The following is a 25,579-nucleotide window of genomic DNA, read 5'->3' on the forward strand; positions in this document are numbered from 1 at the left end:
ATGGAACTGATAAAGTTCAATTTATGGATAATTACGGATAATGAGAAATTATTATTTATAATGTGGTTTAAATACAGGATGAAACGATTTGATTCTTCATATCGCTGTTTCACAACTTTAACCACAAATCGGATGTAGGTTTAGGGAAACATTTGTGTGGTAAGTTTTATAAATGGACGAAAATTTCAAAACATAAATTAGATGCCTGACTTACGATGAAAAACGGCCCGGTATATAACCTACACATCTGGTAATTTGATCAAGATAATCTAAACTAATTTTAAAATATTGTGGACTAATATCTAATGATTGGCATATTGAGTTTGCGAGGGGCATTTTTAAAATAAATAAAAGCACCTGTATCTTGTGGCCAGATCGCACAGGTTATCGACATGACTTGTATTTCTGTCAGAAACTATTTTCTGCTTGATTAAACATTTTACCATAAAATTCTTCTTATTGGCGTTTGGAAAACTGGGGCAAAACTCGCTTTTTAACAGCGATAGATGAAAAACAAATAATTCCACAAGAAGTTTGCCTTTCATGATAAATTAAAATGCTTTTAGTCGATGAGGAGATTTACAGTTTCCATTAATTTCCATTAACCATTAAAATTTAATTTTTGAAATTCACCAAAAACGAGATTCTTGACTGCGTGGCGACTGAAATAAATATTATTATACTTGAACCTGAGACTCCAGGTTTTTTCGATCACCTGTGAAGTGATGTCATTAGACTCCCAAAGCAAAAAATGAGCAAATTCAGCGGAGAAAAAGAACATCAAACGCATTTCGCCCATGAAACTGGATAAGCAAAATTAAATTTATGTTTTACGGAAATGCGATGAGATGAGGGAAAATGGTGGGTAGCGAATTCGTTTACATCTGGGGAGGGGGCATATCTCCCCTAAGAAATCATTTTTTAATCATGTTTCGGAGAAATTCCAGAAGAGCTGGGAAAGCTGAAGCCTGAAAAGGTGAATTTAGGTGTTTAAAAAATTAAGTATTATTAGCGCTAATTCGATTAGTTGGCAAAGATGATTTAATCAAAAGGAGGAGTTTCTTTTTTTACAACTACCGCAAAAAAACTATTATATAAAGTAGATATTTCCTTTGTCGTAATAATCGACTGACTAAAACTAAATCCCTGGGAGCATTATTCATTTCTTATCTATATAATTTAATGCCCATATATTAAGCTTTATTAGGAAACTTGCCTTTACTCCATAAGTTTGCTTAGTTTGTAAGCTCAGCTTAAGAATTGTTCTACTTTACCGAGAAAACCCATAAAGCCCAAGTTGAGGACCACCACAAAGACATTTTTTACGTAGCAAGCTTCTGAAAAAGTATATATTTGCAGCTTTTTGTATGTTACTAATTAACTTAAAAAATGTGTCCCTTTAGAGCTATTTGCATTCAGACAAAAGCGTAATAGTAATTTAATAGCCTAAGGGATAGAAAGGATATGAGAATTAGCCGCATAAACTTGAAGTACTCCAATTTGTATTTCGACGCCCTATCTAATCGATATTGTACTTTAGAAGGGAGTGATTATTGAAGTTCGGTTTAGCGAATAGGAAAAGTAAAAGAAACGTTCCAATGCAAAAAATAATCATATGTAATACAATCAGTGTATTGAAAATTAGGGATTATTTTAAAATAAATTGCTACTTTTGATAATAAATTTTTCATTTGCCACCACTGTGCCAATACAGTGAACCTCCTAGTGAGTCCTTCCTACTCTGTATCATATAGTCATCTTTGTTTGTTGTGTGAGTATAGGCGAGGCGAAGACGAATGATATATGTATATGATATTGATCCTTGTTACTCTAAGTAGTACAGCAGACTGGATGCAGTTGACATGTACGTTCATTTTTAGCTTTCATTTAAGTGCGTATACGAGACAAAGATAGGTATATGCTATGCTGGATTAGATTTGAATTGGGAGAGAATAGTGGTGGTAATTGGAGGTTTAATAAGACAAAATTAGGGAATTTGCTTTAATTTTAAGTGGTTGATATCGAACGTTTTTTGCTATACATATATAAGTATCCCAAAAATTATCGATAATTTTCGTTAAACTTATTACGTCACCCCCGATAATTAAATCAGACTATTACAGTTCCAGTTCTGGAAAAATTAAACTGTAAAAAGAGGAAAATTTCATAGAGAACAATGTCTTGAACTATTTAGAGAAACTGGCGTATAAATGCTCAGATAGCATTCTCCACGTACAGATGGGATGAAATAAGGCAATGAAATAGAGAAAAGAGGGCCGGCTAGTCTATTCTATTCCCATAAGCAGTTCGATTTACGATAAACCTAAATAATAACAATTTCGCAAGTGTTCCCTGAAAAAAAGCCATAAACTCCCAGAAGTTCCCGCTTCCTTAGGTTATAAATCTGATTAAGTATTCCAGTTTGTAATATTTATTCGCCTGTTTTGAAGGAGATGCCAGAAACTCGGTTACAATCTTAAACTTTCGGAAGTTGAGGATCCATAACCCTATTTTTAGTACAAAACTTTTTTTAAACAAGCATTTTAATTCCTTTAATCATATTTGTTACTCAAATTCCCTTGAGTTCTTACAACCGATTATAAAACTGGTTGGTTGGTTTTGATGCTAATTTGCTTTGAAATGCCCTTTCACGTTAGTATTCAAGAGAAAAATGGTAAATTACTTGAATATCGCATTGACAAACAGCTGTGGTAACTTTGCCACTATACTTAGTTCTTATAACGCAGCTAATGAGTCCCTTTGAGGTCTTTGAAAGAACTCTTTTGAAAATGATTACTTTAGGGGAGCACCAGTAGGAAACGAAAGAGTTTTTATGTTGTTGAGTTTTATTTTTATCCATCGATACCTAGTCGAAGAAAATAAAAAGGCCATAAATATTGTTGATGATGGGGAAGAGCCACAATGGAGCTCAATAGGGCTGTAATATGAAAAGTGCATTACAAGAAAGTTTTAGATACGAAACTAGGAGACTTCAGGGTTAGAACCTGTCCCAAGCTCCCTTATGCACCATTTGGGAAAAAATCATTGTTTTTGCCTCTCAATTTTAATGCATGGAATCTTCCAGCTCTGATGTTTTATTGAAATTATGTTTTATTTATGGATGTTTGAATATTTTATTAATTATATTCCATTACTTTTTTTGCTTTCCGCTAGATGTTTAATACAACATGGAAATTCGCGGTTTTATAGTAGTCTGTACATAGAAAAAATGTAAAAAGCAAAGCAAAGAGAGCACCCCGTTAAATCAGCTTCATGATCATATCATCACTCAGGGTTTTTAAATTACCTCTTGAATTCACTTTCAAGTCTCTTGTCTCAGGAAACGCAATTTATTCTAAAGAACTAACCTGAGCTAACCTTTATATATATTCTCGCGAGGTGAAATCTTCCTAAGACATCCAGTCTGGTTTTCTGGCGACTGGTTAATAGGGGATTCACCTGGGCTTTCTTCCTCCTGCGCATCCGCCTATTCACGAAAACACCTCGGATTTCTCTTTTCTTCCATCAGGAACTGTCGCAAAGTGTTGCTTCTGATTACATGAACTAACCTGAAAAATTAAGGAATAATGAAGATGAGAAAAATGAGAAAAAGCAATTTTTCCTAAAGAAACTCAAGCACAGCCAAATCTACAAGTTTTTTTGTACTACTTTATCTAATATATAAGCTCTGATGTATTTAATCATACCGATACTGGTCAAAATTGCTGATGCTGCAAAATTGATTTTCTGAGTTCAGCATGCGCCCATCCATTTCAGTTCGAGTGGGATCTCGACTATTCGTTTAATTTTCATTCAATCTTCATGGATTTTACGTTTTCTTCAACATTTCAGTTAAGAGTTTCATTCTGCATGCTGAGTTCTATTGAAAATTTATCTAAGAACTTCCCTTATTTGCGGGAAATGATTGATGATAAGGACTAAAACTATTGAATTTTTTATCGCGTTTTCCAAGGCTTTTCGTGTCTTCGACCATTCGACCTGATTATCAGCGTAATTCGCTGCTTTGTTGCATTTTTCCTGTACAAAGAGCTCTAAAACGATGGGTGTCATACGGCAACAGATTACCAATATGATTAGCCTTAATTAATTCTCCACACCCCTAAATTTCATGACCGAAGACCTCCCTCCTAGGCAACGGCCTTAACCCAAATACATTAAAATATTCCATTAAGGACAAATACAGGAAAAAACATAATTTTTCCGATGGACCGACCGAATTAAGCTGAATAATAAACGCGTTTGCTAATCTACAATCAAACATTAATTTCGATTAAAACAACACAGCAAAAACTAATTTTAACCATCACCACATGCAAAAGAGCAATATAAGGGTTCGGCGTCTCCGAATGGGAAAAGGGCCGGCGTCCTCTGTATCGCGCGTATATGGCGTCGCGACGCCAGTAGATTTCGCGCGTTGTCGAGAAAAAGACGCCGCGACAGTGCGGTCCGTTGAGATAAACTTTTCCGAGCTTTTCCGAAAAGTTCCTGTGCTTTACTGTGGTTTGTTTTAGTGCTTTTTGGTGGATTGTTTCTGCTGACTCGGTTGTTTTTGGGAAATACTTCAAGGAGAAGATTGGAGGATTCAGGTAGGATTTCGTGATAATGATGTTTTTCTGTTGGAGTAAACAAGGGAAATGCTTGTAATTACGCACAATTTGTTAATCAATATGTACGTTATCTTGTGCAAAAGTGTTTATCTCTGATAGCAATCAATGGTACATTAATTGCTGTTTCTGCAGTGCTTTCGTTCCAACAGAAGCCGCCCCTATCTTTTCCTCACGGTAAAAAATTTTAGAAAGGCCCGGATACACGACAATAATATTTTGAAGGGTGATGAATAATGGCATTAAACTTAACTTTCCGGCGACAAAGCCCCAAGTCATTAAAAGCATGTTTAGAGCTTCTTAGAGTCTTCCGACACGTTATTTGAATTTGGACCTTTTGGGCTACTTTCCTCGGTAATTATTTTTAAATTCGATTACGACCTTCAAGGGTCACATTAATACCCGTTTTTTGCCATATTGAAGATGCTGTAACGTGAAAATCCCTAAAAATGCTGATCCAGTTCTACAGAATCTCAATTGAGATATCCAGGATTTATATAGGATTCATATCACTTCAATAGACCGAAAATCGTCACGTTAAAAAATTTGGAATTTTGATAAAAATTTCTAAAGGGGGGCACCTACTTTCTGCCATTTTTCAAATTCGAAACCTCGATATCTCGGGACCACGTGGAGCAATTGCCTTAGACAATAGCTTAAATTAATGGTCTCGATGTGCTCTATGCCCTCCATAAACGGATTTACAAAATCTCCTTCGGTTCTTAAGATACAGAGTCATATTAGTGCCCATTTTCACGATTTTGAAGGTTGCTTGCATCACGACCTTGTTATCATAAATCCATGTTTGATCAATTTAATGGTTGTTGTGTGTAATTCCAGCCCTATTTTAATCTGATCTGCATATATAACTAAGAATTCCAGTGAATTCGTTATGTGTACCAAGTACCGTCACGATTGGCTTATATATATTTTTACATTTTCGTTTAAACCTTAAAAGTTTATCATAGAAAAGGGCCCAAAAGCAAAAAATGACGAACTAATTTACGTAGGAAGTTTCGAGTCAACAAAATCCGTCCACAATGATTAAATTAAAAAGATAATTGCTGAGAAATGGATGTTAAAGAAGGCTGTTGTGAATGTGGTATCGGGAAGCTGCACTTTTCATTAAACCTGTTTTTTGAACGTGCCTCTGGGGCTTAGGGCTTTCCCCCGGAAGAGCCAGGTAAATGCAATTATTCGCCTCCCTTGAAAATTTAGCGACATGTATCAGAATTTTTCTGAAATGTTATAATTGAATGAAAAGGTCGTATGCCTGCTATAGGAAGGGAAAAAGCACTTTTTGAGCATTTCTAATAACTACTAGAAAAGCCTGGTTTCCTACACATAGAACCAATTACGGGCCTTTGTTCGAAAACGTAAACTGACTTTAAATTATTAAAGTTTCTAGATAATCCCACTGCATTCCGAAGGGGACGGTTAATCTTATTTTTTGTAAACTTTGACTTTTTCATAAGGCCATTCTTCTAAGGAACATAGAAATCTTGAGTTAATTACGGAATCCCTGAAACTCTCCAGGTCTTTGCAGTATCCAATGTCAAGTAGATGGACACATTTAGGTTAATTATGGTTATTTTAGGTTAACAAACGTTATTTCAGGCCCATTTAAGCATGCAGAGGGTCACTTCCAAATAAGTATTCCATCTTCTTAATCGTTTCATTACGATACTAATTTAGATAAATATAAACGCGTCCATTTTCCAAAGATTCCTCCTAGTCCAGCATAGAAAATTTAGGGGACGCAATTAGATTATTGCGAGATAAATCCGACTTAACTTAATTACCAGTGACCCGATGACTTCATAACCCGAAATAAAGCTTTCGCCTTATGAAGGGGTTTATCACTTGGTGTGGAAGTTCAATCGGGTTAGTTCGGACCGAGATTCATGCAATCGCTTTCATTTAATTCGTTAAATTAGGTTAATTTAGGTTAATAGAAACTAGCGCCGAGAGTTACATCATACAGAAGTTTCATGTCTTCGGTTGTTTCTTACGCCAATAATCATTAAAATTTTCTTCCAAAACGTCAAGATTTTTTGAAAAATCCCCGGGACTCGTCGGATTTTTTGGAAAAATTTTTGATTTCCAAATTACGCAGATTCTCTTCAATTCAGCCGATCTGGCACCTTTCTCGGTTAGCGAGATTCCCACGGTCGAGTTAAAGAAAGGGCCACCTTTGTTCTCCCCAGTTTGCCATAAAAGTTTAGCGTATGGAATATCTGTTCTTTCCGAGTTACAAATGGTCGCAAACGGTCGAATTGCCCCATGGTTGATTATTCGCCCGAGCCAGTTATGTTCATGACACATTTACGGCGCCATAAAACACAGATATGGCACACATTAAAATCAAATGAGCGATAAAATCAAATGCTTATTATTGGTTTTTAATTTGTTTGTCGCACAAAATCGTCAGAAAAATATGAAAATGGACGACGAGCCTAATCCGTGATTAATTCACAATTTGGAAGCGGATGCAGAGATCCGGAAAGCATCATAGGAGGATTTGGAGAGGGGCCTTCTTCGCGGGTTATTCCAAAACGAGAAGTCGTGGATCATGGAGAACCTCGTGAGAATTCCGAGTTAGATTGGAAAATGGAAAGCACCTACTCGATATTGGGAGAGTTATTTCAGCTCAAAGTTAGTTTAGCTTTGCGTTCATTAGTTTCCCCACGTTTCGCTCTCTATCTGCGGCTGAGCCAAAAGGCTGAATGTTAAAAAGCATAGAAAACGAGGTCTCCATCTATCAAATCGAGCCTCAAAAAGCCAGGTTTCAGGTCTAAATATAGCAACTCATTATTATTACAACCCCCGGATAGTTTGATGGACGTGTCTAATTTCGAGTATAACAAATCTCCCTCTTCCTGCAAACTTCTGACGGTTCCTAATAGAACCAACTTCCCAACAAGTGAGCTCACCGCAATAATTCAAAGTGCTTACATAATAGTAATTCTATTCCTTAATTAGGCTTCTGAATCGAACACTCAGTAAATTGTTTATGGGACGGTGTGCGTGTTGTTTATACCTCGAGATCTAATTAAATTTGGATAAATTATCGATCCAAGGTTTTAGTTTCTAGGGCGAAAGTCGCGTCACCATCGCCTTAAAACGACTCAAAAAGGGAGATATCTGCCTCAGATTGACATCATTAAACTTCATTAGGTGTTGCGGTACTAAAGATAATTTGTTAGAAAACCGAGGGCCATCTGGAAAACAAGGCACGTAATGTAGTTCCGAATAAAGCTGTACAACCCCCAGCGCTCTCTAAAAGTTTTTATTGTGCCTCGGATAATGTATGGGGCAGGATTAGCATTACATAGGGGTGCAGCTTCGCCAGTCGACAGAATCCTGTAATTTGGGAAACTCACGGGGACCGAAATAATTTTATTTGCTTCACACGGGTGATGGAATTCATAATCTGTTAAGGTATGATAGGCACTTTGTTTCTAGGTATTTATCCCGGATTCCAACGAAGCGTTCAAATAATCAGCGATGTCGAATTGGCACCCTGCATAGATATTTTTCCAGAGATCTATCTAAAATATTCCCTTTTGAAGTTCCTGTAGTTGTGAAGCACTTTTAGGTTCAGTGGCTCATGATTCACTCTTGAGAAGCCCTGGCAACAAATTCGAGGCAATATTTTCCTGCATATGAAGCAGAGCGTTTTGTCAAAAGGCCCATCATGGTGGGTTTAAAATGGAGCAAGAATGCTTTTGCATGTTCTCGTCATTACTTATGGAAAGGATAACGAATTTTGCCTTGAAAGGGCGATTTTTTAAAAGCTGAAATTTAGGTCTAGGTGGAAAGTTGACATATTATAGAGTGAGTTCAGACGAAATGGGTTCAATCACTAAATGAGAAAATTATTGGCTTCTCAAGCTTACCTGTTCAAAACACTTTGACTCAATTACTTAAACTTCGTGAAGCAATATGAAGTCAAATTTTCAGGAATCGCCCTTAAGGCGCAACAAAACGACAATTCTATCAGCAACTTTCTGCATGTTCCGGAAACTTTCCTTAAAACGTTTATTTCCTTCCATCTGGAAAGTTCTCAATTTTGGAAACTTTGGAACGTGTAATATTCTCATGTGCCTATTTCTAATTTACACCAGCCAAAATGCACCTTTCTAGAGTTCGAGTTGTGATAATGTTTTAGGTAAATTCACTGTGTGTGTTATGAAAGGATTTGTATCTTAGAAACTGCAAGAGTTTCGAAGTTGGCTCAAGGAGAAGAGATCTAAGCAATCATGTTGTAATGTAACGGTAAAAGAGCATCCGTCTTAGTTACTCTCGTTTTTGAGAAATTTTGGGCAACCATTCTCAGGATTTTTTCGTCACTTTCTTGCAGAGTTCGACCAAGTTTTTTGTCTCACTCCCTCGCATGCATTTTAGTATAAGCTCCTCCCTTCCGAGTTACTCTAAAAAGTTATTTTTTCGGAAAGCGTCTTTAAATGTTCTGAAGATGTTTTTTTGTCCTGTTTGCTGTTTGTTTGTCCCTCTCAGATGGTTGTGGCCCAGGTGAAGATGCAAAATTACACCTTTAATCAATCGCTAAATTAATGAAAAATTGTATTTGATTTTTATGTCGGTCCCGGTATTTTGAGCCACCACCTGCAATGCTGTTGGAGGAGTTTTAGCATTTTTAAAAGCTCTTAGAGTTCTAAGCTCAGTCGCGTTACAGGATTCTGCAGAGGAGTTACGAATTCAGTTGGATATCTTGATCCAGCATTTCCGTCGCATTTGCCCCTGTAAATTCCATAATGGGAAAAAGCACATTTGACGATTTATCTGTTACACCGCTGTGTTTAATCAATTCCAACAACTCCACCTGCTCAAACTCTCAATCACTCACTTTATACATGTTTGATATGGATATTAATCAGACTTGTGCTGATAATAATATATCAACGTCATCACGTAACACAATTACAAAGTGAAACTTGAAGTGACAGTGGTAGAACTAGTTGTTGATTATTCACTGGAAGTGTGTAATAACCCGTTATTGGTTTGAGGGCGATAAGGAGCGCGTTTCGCTATTGGAGAAGTGAATTGAGAAAATTGTCGATTCTCGATTTCAAAGTTATAAATTTATGGTTCGATGACTCATGCATGCAGCAAGAGTTCGTATGCAACAATGTCCTGAATGGAAACGGTTAACCTTCGCCTTCACAAAGGACTCATTTCCAGAACCTTCACTTTTCCAATAGCAATTTATATACCTCCCCCTTTTATACATAACAATTTTCCAGTTAAATAGCCCTGCATGGAAAGAGCGCTTCTCCACCAGCAACCTTGGCATAAATGTCCACATTTAAAGGAAAATTAGTATATTTTGGGAATACATTCATATCGATTCCGGTGTCCCGCATAACCCATTGATTTTCCTTATCGTTTCATCTGGATCGTTCAGTTTCGTGCCGGCTGATCGTTATAATCCCAAATGTAAACTGATGGAATTTATATCCATCAACAACTGTTGTAGATGCATCTCCGAATAAAACGACTTTATTCCGCATTTTCCCCTGTGAAGAGTAAACCCAGAGAAGATGAAAGATAGGCGAAGTTAGAACAACGACGTCGCAAATCTCGGTGCGAATTGATGTCTTTTGTGGAGGGATGACGCTGCAAATTTGCTTTCATCGACCTGATTACGAAAGTAGTCACGTATTCCACGGATTTTGCGGAAATCTGGGAATCTATAAATGTCCTAAAGAAGTCCCGATAAATCACCTGCGCATGTTATTCCACAGATGTAATGCCTCTCCTCTCGAGGAACCCTGTTTTCCGCTATAAATCAGTTTTTTACACTCTCGAAATGTAATTAATTGATGTATGAGTGTTGAGAAGACTCAGCACCTCTAGGGTGTAAATATATTGACTGACGACGTAAATTTGGGGCCTTAACATTAGATAAGCGCCACGAACACCTAACGATCCTAAAGCTCCCAGGATTATACAGGATGTTTTGAAAAAGGGTTCGGGAATGAAGGGTGTGTTTCCTTGGCCCATTCTAAGAAAAAAAGTTCCTATTAACATGGGTCCGCAAACGCACCGTTTTCGAGATACAGGGTGTCAAAAAAAAGAATACCGGTGTTGCTATCTTTGTTGTTGTTGTTATTGCTTTCTGTTCATGGAAATGTGATGTTGCAAATGTTATTTAGTAGTGTTAACTGTTGTGCTGCCAGTTTGTGCTCATTCTTTGTCACTACGGGGTGTCTCTAAAAGGCCTTTACAACGCTCTACCATGGGTAGCTGCGATCAAAACAAAACGATTTAACCATATTTGCCCTGGTCCAAAAGTTGATAATAACCGAGCTACAGGGTGGCAAAGTTGAAATGTGAAATTCAATTTTTGGCCATAATTATTAAACGGCGGGAGGAAAACCCATGAAATTTTCTACAAGAGGGTTTCTTGGGATGAGAAATTCATATCTGTGAACAAAATTTATGTAAGTCGCAGAGGGCGCCACATACGCATCGGGTACTTGTTTAAGCCCTTCAAGCTTTTTTGTTTCTGACGGTAAACCACTTTTGGGTGAAAAAACGTATTTGCGCGGTATTTTTGCTTAAAAAATGTATGCCTCAATCAAGTCGCTGAATGCAATAATTTTTGAGAGGAACGCTTATAAAGTAAATGACAAAAATGTAAATTTTCCAGGGAATCTTTCAGAGGAAATTCAAACACATTCTCGACCATTTCCTTAACAGAATTCAAATACCAATACCACATCCGTGTATTGTGCATTGGTATAGTGCACCGCCTTAATGTAAATAAAAATCAAAATTTACTTTTAGCACTAAACTTAAAAGTACAAAATGAAAACTCTTACAAAAAAATGCTGTCACTTTCGGGAAGATCAATTTGACTATAACAACAATAATAATACTTTCTTGGCAACTAAAAATAGTTCGTACCTGAGACTGGAAAATGTATGCATTTTTTACAGTTACTTTACAAACGTTTCTCTCGAAAATGGTTGCAGTTAGCGAATTGATTAAGGTATACATTTTTTAAGTAAAAATACCGCACAAATACGTTTTTTCACCCAAACGTGGTTTACCGTTAGGAACAAAAATGCTTGAAGAGATTAAACAAGTACCCAATGCGTATGTGGCGACCTCTACGATTTACATAATTTTTTTTGCAAATATGAATTTCTCGTCCTGAAAAACCCCCTTGTAAAAAATTTCATGGGTTTTCCTCCTGCCGTTTAATAATTATGGCCAAAAATTGAATTTTACATTTCAACTTTGCCACCCTGTAGCTCGATTCTTATCAACTTTTAGACTAGGGCAAATATGATTAAATCGTATTATTTTAATCTCAGCTATCTATGGTAGAGCTTTGCAAAGACCTTTTAGAGAGACCCTGTATAAAAATGCCTTTTTATACTAATTTAGAGATGGCCGACGTGCACTTTATGTACGGTCGTGCTAATAGCAAAGCTGCTGAAGCATGGCGATTATACGCAAAGACATTTCCTAATTGTGTGCTTCTATCATATAATATTTTTTCGAAACTGCATCAACGATTAAGGGAAACTGGTTCATTTAACGTTCAAAAACGTGGGCGACCAAGATCAGTGACAACTCCAGAAACTTAAGAACATGTTCTAAGAAGAGTAGAAGAAAATCCGCACCAGAACAATAGCAGAGGAGTTAAACATTAATGCTTCTGTAGTCTGGAGAATTTGTTAGCCTGGAGAACAGCAGCTGTATCCTTATCAAATCCAATGGGTACAAGCTCTTTTAGCTCCGGATTATGATTCCAAACTTGTTTTCTGTAGATTCCTGTTAGGAAAACTTGTCGAAAATTCAAACTTTATCGCTGATATTTTATTTACTGACAAGGCTATTTTTACAAACAATACAATAATCAATTTTCATAACAACCATATTTGGGCAGATGAAAACCCTCATGCTGTTATGGAGACAAAACATCAACACCGGTATTCTGTGAATGTTTGGCTGGGCATTTTTGGAGATCATTTGATTGGTCCAGTATTTTTACCACATAGTTTAAATGGAGAAAATTATTTGCACTTTTTAATTAACACTTTACCCCTATTACTTGAAGATGTTCCCTTAATTGATAGAGCTAACCAATGGTTTTTACACAATAGGGCCCCACCATGCTTTTTTATCCTCGTAAGACGTTTTTTAAATGAAACGTATTATATAATATAACAACAAATGGATAGGATGGGGAGATCCTATATCATGGCCACCTAGATCTCCTGATCTAAACCTACTTGACTTTTGCTTTTGGGGATATTTAAAATAACTGATATATTCGAGTCTAATTAATAATGAGGATGAACTACAACAGCAAATAGAAAATGAGTGCAAAACAATTAGACAAAATCCAGGATTGTTCGAAAGAATAAGAGCTTTTTTTTGGCGAAGATGTGAATTCCGACAGATGGACACGTAGAACATCTTCTTTAAGTAAGGAAAAAAAGTTAAAAGTGTTTTTTTTGACACATCTTTTTTTGACTCCCTGTACCTCGAAAACGGTGCGTTTGCGGGCCGATGTTAATAGGAACTTTTTTCCTTAGAATGAGTCAAGAAATCATACCCTTAATTCCTGAACATTTTTTTAAAACACCTTGTATAGGAGCGAGAAGTCGGTACCACTTATCCCCAAAACAAACAAAGTTTTGATTTATTTTATGCATTTTTAACCTAATTCCTCCATAGTCTAATCTCCGTTCTCTTTATTTATAGGGAAAGTTTAAAAAACGAAACTTGGGATTTTCGCAGATATGGCCACGTTACGATATGGGATGTTTTACAAAGCAGCAAAAAACGCTCAAAATTGATTATATAAAAATAGAGCTTAACTTCTCCTTAACCTACTTTTCCCTCCAACGTTATAGCGCCCTTTTCACGTCTGATTACTCCTGAAATGTGTTTACGTTGTTCTCCAAACAAGGAACAAACACTCTAAAATTCATGGTGTGAAACGTTTAATTTTGTATCATTTCTTCACTGTCTTCGAGCTAAAACACAAACAAAACTCTCACGAAATAGCCAGCTGATTAAGAATGCACATGCGTTTGACAATTTTCTTGCAACTTGCAGCTGAAACTTGCGCAACGTAATGCGAGATTTGAGCTGGCAAGGTGCAAGAAACTTTCATGAAATCGTCAGCTAATCAAGAAGGCGCATGCGTTGGACAGTTTTCTTGCAACTTTCGTTGTGTAAGGGCTTACGTTGTGCGGGGAGGAGAAATTAGAGGAGATAACTATTTCTCAGAGATAAAACAACTTTACAGGTAGTAGGAATTATTTACACCCAAATGATTTTCTAGAAATTACTGCTTTAATTGAAAGTTACAAAGTACATGAGCAGTATATTGGCTCTACATGAAATGAGGCACATCACGTAATAACGACTCTATAAGTCCTTTAATTAAATCACCCTTTAATAGAGTGTCTCTTATTAAAGGTCTTTGGGTACGTCTGGAACACAGCTGTCTTTGGAGAGAGTTCAAGGGTCCATAAGGAAAGCTTTTAATTATTGAAAAAACTTAATTAAGTTTTGAGTGATTATTATCTATTTCGTTTTTTACGGCCACACTTGATTACATTATTTTTCCAAGGAACTCTTCCCTCTCAAGCACGTCTTTCCAAGATTAATAATTTTTCTTCTAGCTTATGATCATACTTGCCTTCACGATTTATATTTTCGACAGTAATGCGACGCAATATTAGCACCATTAGAAAGTTTCTTGCAAACTTTTTATCACTAACTGTCTGGAACGGAGTGATCAATCGATGAAAAGAGCCTTATACTAGATAGGAAGGTCAATGTCAACTCACGAAAAACTGTTGTAAATCATAGGAGAAGGCATTCTTCCAGGGTCTAAAGTATATGGCTTTAGTTAATGATTTGACACAAATGCGACACAATTGAGCAGAAGAAAATGGCAGTAAAATGAATAAAAACCTTCAGAATTTAATCTTGGCTTGGGCATGATCAATTTTGGCAAGGCAATTTGTTGTGATCCACATGTTGTAAGTTGGAGTGGTCTGGCTAATTTTCCGCCGAAGGAATTCGAGAGATTAAATCCAGGATTTTTGCCGCTTTATAGCAATCTGATGGAATGCTCATGAAAATTTTATTCATTTTAAATTTTTCGTCTGCAGTTCATCGCGGTATGGATTGAAATAGTCAGTGTCGGAATAGATTTAGGAATGGCCGAAAAAGAGTGGGAATTAGAATCTACCAACGGAGAAACTATTTCTATCACTTTCCGGATATTACCTTCAAACAACTGAGGAACGGAAATATGAGATAAACAACTATTTAGCACCTTATTGAAAAATCTCAAATATATTTCTTGACAATGGTGAACGAATTATTAAATAACCTGATAGAAGAAAACAGAAACAGTTTGGTACAGCCGTTTGTCGGAGCGCCCTTGTGCTAAAGGAAGTATGGTCATTCACGGAAATATTTCTTGACAATGGCGAAGCAATTGTTAATTAATTTAATAGCAGAAAATGTACAGTGCATTTCAGCCATCTACAGAAAAGCGCTTATAATATATTCCTTTGAGGATATTCAAAATCTTTGTAATTGGGTTTTCTGTATTTAAATTGCGTTTTCCCCTTTTCTCTAATCTTCTTGGAAATGCAGCTGCGGGGATTTTCGTTTGCAAGCACCTTCAAAATCATGAAACTAGACAGACCCGGTATATCAGTAAATAACAGACACTCTTTTCGGTGCTACTTTCCACTTTAAAGACGCCAACTTTTCATAATAATCGATTCCGGATGGGGACTTTAAAAAGAAACCTTGGACCCGACGAAAACAAATTGTTGGTCTAATGGAGCTATGACCTTCTGAGTGAGCGAGGCGCGTCCTCCATAATTCAGCAAGTCCTGTAATAATAGGCATATTTCCCTTAGGAATGGTAGCAGGAATATAAAGCTTAAACGCGAAACGTCACGTATAATCAAGCTCTACCGGTGGCAGGACTAATATTTAAAATTTCCATACAGCGACGAAGTTGTCTATGCGGGGCGCACTTGTACATTTATGCCCTTTAATATGGATGAAATCAGGATTTAGTTTCACTTAGGGATCGAGTTTCTAAGCAGATTTCGGAATTTTTATAAGGGCCTGGAAAGTTGAAGAAATTTAAAACTATTCCTTCTGAAAGTAAATGAATGCTGCTTTTACGCCAATAAAGATTCCCCTTCATCGTAGATCTCCCTTTCGGGGAAATTTCAGAAAACAAACGAAACTACCCTCAAGTACACTGATGTTTCCCTTTCGTTCCCGGTTTCAGGCAATAAAACTGAACTCCGTACTAGACCAACAAAACCAAAGTACAATCGATAATAGTTTTGGGCGAGGGCTAAAAGAATTCAGTTCGGTTCTATCTTGATTGAACTTGACCCGGATCGGCCAACTATAAGGAATTGATAAAAATATAGAAAGTTATATGGACGAGGGAGTATATCCAATCCCCTGTTTATGGCCTGTAACAGGCCCTCTAATGATATATCGCTTGGAAGCCATTTCGGAATTCCGGAAAATTTGCCGGGTTCAGTGGTTTTTCAGCAATTGGGGATCATATTACAGATATAATTAGTCTCAATTGTAAAGCCCCGTAAATAATGAAATTTGTTTAATTTTTTCCTTTATTTTATTTGAGGTTAACGCTCCACACATAAGTAGGGGCCGTTGAAGTGGAGTTGCACGCTACTCTCAGTTAAAACTGACTGAGAATCGCATTTATCTGAGAGTTCGGACGCAAATCTTTGTTGACGCTTTGGTGACCGTTTACTTAACTTACGAAAAATTGCTACAAAAAAACGAAAAATAACAGAACTATGGATTGTGGGTGGTGTATGGATTTTTCCAGATTTCTACTAGTTTTAGAGGAATTTTTTCCACCATCATTCAGACGTTTAGATTCAGAAATGGCAAAGGCTACGCTTCAGGACCGCCCGGTTACGCTCTTCCCGAAGTTTCTCGGCTTCTAAGAGGTCAGTTCTGGTCAGTTCAGGTTAATTTCCTTTTAGGGAGATTTTTCAAAACTCTTGAGTTATTCGAGGAGAAGTCCAACAACTCTGTTCTAAGCAATGCATTTTACCTAGTGAAAGAGGGAAGATCTTCAAGTATCTAAGGTGAGAACCTGAAATTCCTTAAGTTGATTTTTTTTCCTGAATGTCTGAGATGCTTCTTCCACCTCTCAAATTAAATTTGTTCTAACTTCCTGTTTTATGGATGCAACGTTCTTGACCGTGAAAAAATAGCAAACTTACCATGCATTACCATTTTTTTGCTGAAGCGAAAGCTCCACAACCACACAGCTTTCTAATTATTTGACTCTGGATGATGTTGATTCAAACAATTTTAATGAGCACATAATTTTAATTTGTTCCTGTATGCAAACAGTGGTTCGTGTTTAATGATGGAGCGAACCTAATTTCCGACGCTATTCGTATAATATTCATACATGCGTTTATTTTATTGGGGCAATTAATTATTATCCCGCATGAAATATGTATTTGAAATGGAATAAAGTAATGGTGGTGGATTACGTAAGTTTACTGGAAATTAGGAAGAATGGCTGTACGCATTAACACTGGATTAAATTAAGATATCTCAGGTTAATTGGGGTTCACGCTGAGTGGCTAAATTTTCAAAGATAATCCAGAAGTATCCAGGCCTTAATTAGAGAATTCTAATGGAACAAAGCAGTGTAAATTCTCTGTTTTCTACATCTGCAACAGTCTTAAATGAGAAAAAACTTGCCAATTCTTGTGAACGCCCTCAATTCTTAATAACCCCTCAAACTTCCTGGTATTAATTACTTTATGTTTTCATATCTCCCTCCTAATTTATTTATGTAAATCGAATGGTAATTTAATGAGGATACCCTATACAAAGCAATTTAATATTAATAGCTCGGCTTCAATATTCCTCATTGTATGATGCCTCTCTTAATTGATAGGAAATCGATAATCTTTTGAGCCTTCCCCGTTACAGCTAATGGGCCAACATGGACAATTTTACTTACTTTCAATTTATTCTATGCAACTCTGGAAAATTACATATTTAATATGATAACAAGAATTGAACGTTTTCCAAAGTCTGGAATTCAATTTTTCCTCGTCTGGAGAAACTTGTAATTTCTAAAGAGGCTTCAGCGAAATTGCCAAGTTTCCCGTTGATAAAGTTCACAATATTTAAAGCCATTTACCTTGGCGTGTGTCAACTTTATGCATTACATTACACCAAAGTGACATTACAAGTTTAGGTAATTTTCCTGCAACGATTTATTCATGAAATTCGCAATGCAGTGGTGGAGGTAGCAATAATGATCCTCATAAATTATCGGGCAAGTCATGGGAATTAATCCCGAGATAATAAAACAAAATGGACCAATTAGTTAGGTAAAGGCATTAACTGGTGTTAAATTCCGGATTATTTAAGATTTTGATTATTAAAAAGGATCGATAACTTAAGCTTAGCACAGAATATAAATTTCGAAGAAGGATTTTTTTTTTGCAAGAATATTGAGACGCCGTTCCATGGCACCTTCAAGATAATAATAATTTAATCCGGTAAAACCGCAAGCGTCACAGTTGGGGACTGATTATAAGAGATTATTGGTAACAGAGGTTCAGAGTGTCGCTTTAGGAGTTGAGATAAGCAGCAATGTTCAGACATTAAGTGTGAGAAGAAATCGATATAGAAGGCTGAAATTTCTAAACTGGAATTTTCCAGTTTCCAGTTGCCAGAAAATTTCCGGATAGCATTGTTTTAGGGATATATTGAGCATACAAAGTTTAATTGTACTTGTTGATAATTGCTCTTTTTAAAAATTGACTAACAATTGCGTTTTTTTTCCAGTTTACGTCCATATCTATGGACAGTAACAGGTGATGCAGTAGTGAAATTCTTTCATCACTGGTAAGTACTGTTTATTTTCAGAAAATTAACAATTATTAAGTATTGTTTTGCGAAGGAGATCGTAATTATCGTAAAATAAATGTTCCTGCGAAAACGTAAAACTTAAAAAAGTTTAAAATTTTGTCCCACTAAGTTTTCATGTGTCACCATTACATTCGTATTGACCTATGATCCAACTCTAACGATAGTTACTGCATGCCCTGTAACCATCCCTTTCTGATGCATGTTCTTAAATAAAAGCAGAAGATATAACGTACGTATGAAATTTAAACACAGCCCAATTTACCACTTACAATTGCAGAACCAGCGCGATAGCTTTTGTCTTTGTTTACGTTAATGTGGCAAACAAAGAGGGCATATGGTGCAGCATAGGCGACGCTACTTATAATCTAATGACATTGATGGCACAGTGGTGCTATGTGAAAGTTTTAATAGTCAAAATAGCAATTATTTTTTTAATACTGAAAAACTCATACGCATTCTCGTATTGTGAAAATCAGCGAGAGGATAAACTTTTTATTCGATTTATTTTTGGCATTATATGTATAGTTATTTGGACTCATACAATGCAGTGACACTTATGAATGTCTTCAGCAATTAACAGAAAGTGTATTACAGAGGCTCGATGAAATAGAGGAACTTGTATAAAAAATTTAGAGAAAGACTATAGCATTCTTTAGTATAATCGATTAGTTTAAATTGTCTCTAGACTCATTTCCTACGTTTACTGCCTCACTACTGGCACTAAATATTTCAGCCCCCTTAAACAAATTCGTACAGCCTCAATATATCTTTAGAGAAAAGACTTTAACACACAAAACAGACCCAGTGGCAATAAATCTCTGGAACGTCCTAGAATGAATGTCTTGGAAATATATAGTTGAGTTTTAGATAAAAGTCTCAAATTGCTCTTTCAGTCGACTTTTTCTTCTTATTACGCGTCTATTACGCTCTACAATTACCATCAATGTCGAGCGTGTCACTCTGAAAAGCTCCATTTGACTCTTCAATAAATTTGATTATCCAATGAACTTCCTCAATACCCTAATTACCCTCAAATCCCCCACGATAACTTCCGTTGTTTTCGTCCAATTTTCTACGGCGAACCTCAAAATCCATTTAAGTCCTCACACAAGGACTTTTTTAATAACGTAAAACCTCCATCCACTTTTTAAGTGAACTCAGGATCGATTTCCCCTCCGATTAAATTCAATAAGATTAGATTAGGCCACATCACGAATTTCAAGGATAACATTAAACTAATTGCCATTCTCTGGATTCTGCTGGAGCACAGAATCCAGGCCAATACCCGTTTTCGGTTAATACGTAATTATTATGCATGTATTTGCCTTTGTTACAAATCACTGTGGAAACGTTTACAAACAAACCTTTTGTGGAGACTTTGAATGCATAATGCCATGTTTTCATTCTGAGAGTATGTTGTTTTATAAGTCTAAACCTGAGATATGTGGATTTTATTAAATATTTGTAGTTCAGAGAGAGATTAAAGGTCGTCAGTTGCTTACATAGGGGTGAAGATGCAAATAGAGTTTTTAGGTATTCTCATTTTAGGTGAATTTATAAATATCTAGAGCGCGATACGGAGGAAGGAGAGATAAAGGAATTTCACGGTTTTTGAGATGCCGATATTTCAAATTCTCTAAATAAACTGTGTCTCGACATATATTGAAATAAACTGAAACCTCTAGTGTCCTTTTTAAAAATATTCCGATGCGAATGTCGTTTCTAGCTCAAAAGGGATTCAGGCACGACCTCCTTATATCACACTTCTTTTATGTATTGCCGACAAAGTGAAATATCTCCAAGAGACAAAATACCTGCTCAAAGACCCTACTGGAGCCCTAAACTGGGACAAAGCCAGATGTTTATTTATCCATGACATCTTGCTTCTAAACTGGACGCACACGAGGGACGTATAAACTGTTTATTAAACTTTTCGGTATAAAGAAGGAGGAAGTTGACGTAAATAACGAAAGAATTTTCCGATATTTTACCTTTTCGTGTGGCAAATACAAAAGGAAATTGAATTTTCTGCGCGAAATTCAAGAATACAAAGAAAAAACGCAGTCTGGCGGTTATGTAAGACATGCTGTTATCCGAAAATCGGGGAGGTGAGCCCCGATGCCAGGGCTGTTATTTAAATTTGCTCATTATTTTCCAGTTGGTTCTGAATACGCTTCATTCGAGGGTATTTTTGGATGGAATGCGCACTGCTTTGGCTACGGTTTAATGGTCCGGTTAAATGGTTTATTTGGGTCAATATATCAAACTCCCGACAACTTTCCAATGAAATATTTTTAATGGAAATCATGAGCAGCCTCAGTGCAGATAAGACGTGGTTAGAGAGACAGAGAGAGAGAGGGGGAGGAGGTAGAGAGGGAAGGAGTGAGGGGGCAGGTAGAGAGGGGGGGTAGAAAAAGGGGCTGGTAGAGAGAGAGAGAGAGAGAGAGAGAGAGAGAGAGAATATTTTTGTCAAAACTTATTGTCATTGTACGTCGTGTCTGTAAAACTGCAGAGAGATCATTTAAATTTCATGTTGTGAAGTTTGTTGAAGAAAACAACGTATGTCGATAAAAGTAAATAAAGCAACATTGCTTCACTCGACTCCTTTATCAAAAATTAATTTTAACGTAATTTGCGGCATATGATCAAGCTACGACCTACTTTTTATCTTCTATTTCTCTTGTGTAAAATCCCGCAGCTGGCTGGATATGAACTATAAATGATTTCATAGTATTATACAAAACCATTTGAAGAATTTGTAAATATTTCGTGGCTTTGATGATAAATTCACGGGCCCGTTGAAAAGTGAAATGTCAGTTGGGAGCTCGCAGGATTCCGAATCGCACCAAAATCTCCCCGGGATGCCTTCAAAGATCCAAAACAAGAAAAAGGCCCAGTTCTACCCCAACTACTCTCACAACTCCGATGAATGAAGGAAAAAGAAAACAGCATGGAAACAAACTACGAACAATAATGACAGCAGCTAGTGCATACCAATACCCACATTCAACATTTTCCAACGCATCCACCATTTTCCCAACCACTGTAACCGTGGAAGTCGGCTTTTCCCTTGAACGGGAAGAACGTTATTGTCAATGCAGTCCCGATACCTTCAACACTTTTTACGAGTTCTCTGCATTCTGCAAAAAAGTCGCATCTCTAATGGCTTTCGAAGAATTTTCCTTTGAGTGACTGACAGTGATGCGCCACTGACGTGCATTCGAGCCACTGTACTTTTCATGTTGAGTACGGAAATTGCATCTCTACCATTGTTTTTTGTTTGGCCCTGAGATGCTTGACATGTTTCACAATTGTTTCGTGGCGTCATGGCGTGCATCGTCATGGCGTTGCTCGGCCACCTTCGGTTTGATACATCGCTTTGAAGGAAATTTAATTGTTTTTCAGGGCATTTGCTAATATATAGGACAACTAAGAATAGTGTGCAATTTCACCCCTGCTTGTGTGTAATGCTTTACTCTTAAAGAGAATAAGAGAAAAAACGCGGATCGTTGCATAACAATCTTGCATAATAATCATGCAACATCGTCATAAAACTTAATTTATTATGTGTGTCGGTGACCTGATTTTGAGCCACTGAACTTTTCTTGTTGAAGACTGGAATAGCAGCTCTATCATCATTTTTAGTCTGGCCTTGATATGTTTGATACGTTATACTGCGTTGAAGCGGTACGCGCAAACGCAAATTTGAATTGTTGTCAACCATCATGGCCTTCCAAAGCCACCTTCGATAAATATACCAAAATAATCCTCAACGTTTAGGGACGACACACAAAACAGCATTTTCATATTAGCGAAATATTACGGTTTGAGTATGATACACCGTTTTGAAAGAATTTTAACTGACTTTCAGCTCATTTGCATATACGGGGTAACTGAGATTAACGTGCAATTTCATCAATATTTCTGTTAGGCCTTATTCCCAAATAGAATCAAAGAAAGAACAGTTGATTGTCGTATAAGAATCTTTCATAATAATCATGCAACATCGTCATAAAACTTAATTTGTTACACGCGCTATTGATCTGGATTCGAGCCACTGGACTTTTCTTGTTCAATGCAAGAATTGCACCTCGACTATTATTTTTAGCATGGCCCAGAGATCTTCGATACGATGTGCATACGAATATTCAATTGTTTTCCAGCATCATGGCGCTGCATATCCACCTTCGGCAAAAGTGCCAAGATAGTTCAATGTTTAGAGCATGTATAATGCATGTAATAAGCATATATTAATGAAATATGATGGTTTAGGCAGAGGAACATGATACATCGTTTTTAAGGACAGTTGCCTTTCCGCGTCTTTGTTCACATACAGAGTGCTATATTAAAAAACGCCCTCTAGACAGATTTACTGTCCAACCGTAGAAGCATTTATTTCGAGCCGCCCTGTATATGCAGGTCCGCTTTTTCTACGTCGGACAAATTCATGGATCTCTCTGAATCTCGATCGAAAATCGACCTTTTGTGAATTCAAATCACGTTCAAACAGAGGTTCTAGCGAGGACTTATTTTGCAGGAAAAATAGGAACATTAATTAATATTTCGAAAACTGCTCGATTAGTAAAGGAATTATTGCGATGAAATGATCAACTGAAAATAGCGGACCTAAAAATGATGTAGTATACTGGGTGTCCCCTTTAATATACCGGAATTTCTACTATTTTTTATGCAGGGTGTCCCCGAAACAGTGGTACAAATGAACTTTGGATGCTAAGGGCAACACAAGTGGCTGCTTACGTACACGATCTTACATTCAAATATGATATTGAAGATTTTTATGTATAATCCCGTGAGTTTCCGGCAGTAGAACCATCAATTTATTTCCAAATGGTCGAGGTTTTCAGAGTCCTTAATAGGTACCATAAAACCTTTTAGAGTTGTATCTTACCTGTAGAAGAGTGCGCAGTTACTGGGCAAAACCATGTTGGTGCCAATAAAAACCTTGGGAGGCAGAACTGAGAAAACGGCCTCATAAAATAAAGTAATTTATGGTATGTACCCATTGATGATCAGAGCCCTAAGTCATAAACTGGAGCTCAAATTTACTCTCAGGTAACTGAAAACCTTCAGCAAGCTGATAAATAAGCTCTTGAAAGGTTCTTTACTAGCATTCGCATACAAATAAAGAATCTACAGTAAGAATTTCATTTCGAGTTGACCACTCGAGCAGACCACATTTCCATTTCTTGACTAACAGTGTTTGTGCTAAAAATGGCACCAATGAGGAAATTGCCGGAAAAACCGTTTCAAAGCTCTCCGTGGAACATATCCAGAAAAAGGTGAGTAGATGTTTTCAATATCTATAAATAACCGAAGTCATTGTCTTAGTTAACATCACGTAAATGCTAATGTTAACTTGCCTTGATTAATATCAGGTAAGTGCTGATGTTAACCGAGCTTGTTCGCCTAATTAAAATGCACCCAACCTACAATGAACAAGTTGACTTTTTCAATTCAGGAAAATATATTACCTTGTAAATATATGAACCTATGAATTACTCAATATGATCTACCGATACTTAATTCAAGTTTTTTACTGTACAGCATTGCCCAGTCCGAAGAACTTGACTTGAGGAAATCAATACTTAAGAGACTTTGGTTGGAGCAAGCTGCAAAAAAACTTAATGAGTTCTTGATGATGATGGCGAAAGGAAAGAAGTGCAGCAAAGAAGAACTACAGCAGATCTTAAGGATGCTGCCCAAGAAATCTTCGTAAATGAGACGCAGAGAAAAATCCGAAGAAGTTCTTGGTGACTCAGTTGATGCTGGAGGGAACAAAAGGTGTAGTAAGGGAGAGATGCAGGAAAGCCTAAAGATGTTTCCAAAGAAATTGGAATAAGTCAGGAGATTGTATATAATAGAGTTAATTAAATAACGTGTAGGAAATTATATTTGAATGCCTTTTTATTTTTAATTTTCGTAACCTCAATATCAGTGTTAAAATAATCTAATTTATTACACCTTTATCAGAATTATTAACACATTAAATAAATTTTATAAATTATTATTACTTTTGTTTTTATTTTTAAATCAAAATAAAAATTGTGATAACACCTCAGACACAAGTAGGGGTTGTTGTTGTAGTGGAATTGCACACTATTCTCAGTGTAAAGCACCCCAGGTTACGCATATGTATTATTGTATTATATATGTATTGATCTCTTACATTGTCACTTATATTATTTTCTCATGGAAACCTAAGGACAATATTAGAACTTAATTAGAATGTATGTTTACGTAGAACCACAAATTCCTTTGTCTGATATAACTAACCCATCAAATTGTAATTAGCTGAGACTCAAAGTCTCAGTACTGTTCAGGGTTCAAATTACCCTTATTAATGTACTTTGGTAAAGTCCATGTAGATATCATATATATAAATAGGGTACGTCTACACAGTAAGTCAGTCAGTCAAGCAGTCAAGATCAAGTCCAGCAGAAACCTTCACGACTCATCTTCACAGACACTTACATAAAAGGGTCTTTACGCCTCGCTTCTGCTCTTGTATCATCGAGAAGTTAATAAAGTGTTATATTTTTGACTCGCGTATAGTTTTTCCAACCCGGCACATTACATCAGTTAACTGTAACTAAGAATAACATTCGCCCTTTACTAAGCGTTCGTTTTTTTATCCTTTTTCGTAAGATAATAATGACAGTCGCTAAAATGTCAAGAAGATTTTCATATCTTGATGACATTTTGGTGACCGGCTGACATATCTTAGAAAAAGGTAAAAATACGAAAAAATGAACGGTTAACTAAAATGTGTGATAAATGAATATTTACTTTAATTGTATGAAACTAATCAAATTTAAAAAAAATAAAAAAGAATGAACAATCTGCTTCAGGCTATACATATATTTATCACCTTTATCATTGAAAATGTGATATGAATAAATAAAATTTTATTGAGAGTAACTAATGTCTTGATATATATTGTTACATTCACGGGTGATAGT

General features: G+C 36.5%; 2 protein-coding genes across 4 annotated transcripts in view; both read left to right on the forward strand.

Moving 5' to 3' along the window:
* Window positions 1–21,053, forward strand: part of Tao (Serine/threonine-protein kinase Tao) — an 85,347-nt gene extending 64,294 nt beyond the window's left edge. The window contains exon 15 of one of the 2 annotated variants that reach the window (XR_010752717.1): window positions 21,027–21,053. The gene's annotated coding sequence lies outside the window, so the exon portion shown is untranslated. The remainder of the gene's footprint in view (window positions 1–21,026) is intronic. The other variant, XR_010752718.1, reaches the window with a different exon arrangement.
* Window positions 4,419–25,579, forward strand: part of Syt7 (Synaptotagmin 7) — a 260,026-nt gene continuing 238,865 nt past the window's right edge. The window contains exons 1-2 of one of the 2 annotated variants that reach the window (XM_066401742.1): window positions 4,419–4,607; window positions 18,516–18,575. The gene's annotated coding sequence lies outside the window, so the exon portion shown is untranslated. The remainder of the gene's footprint in view (window positions 4,608–18,515; window positions 18,576–25,579) is intronic. The other variant, XM_066401743.1, reaches the window with a different exon arrangement.

Source organism: Euwallacea similis, chromosome 23 (genome assembly GCF_039881205.1).
Source record: "Euwallacea similis isolate ESF13 chromosome 23, ESF131.1, whole genome shotgun sequence".
Lineage (NCBI taxonomy): Eukaryota > Metazoa > Arthropoda > Insecta > Coleoptera > Curculionidae > Euwallacea > Euwallacea similis.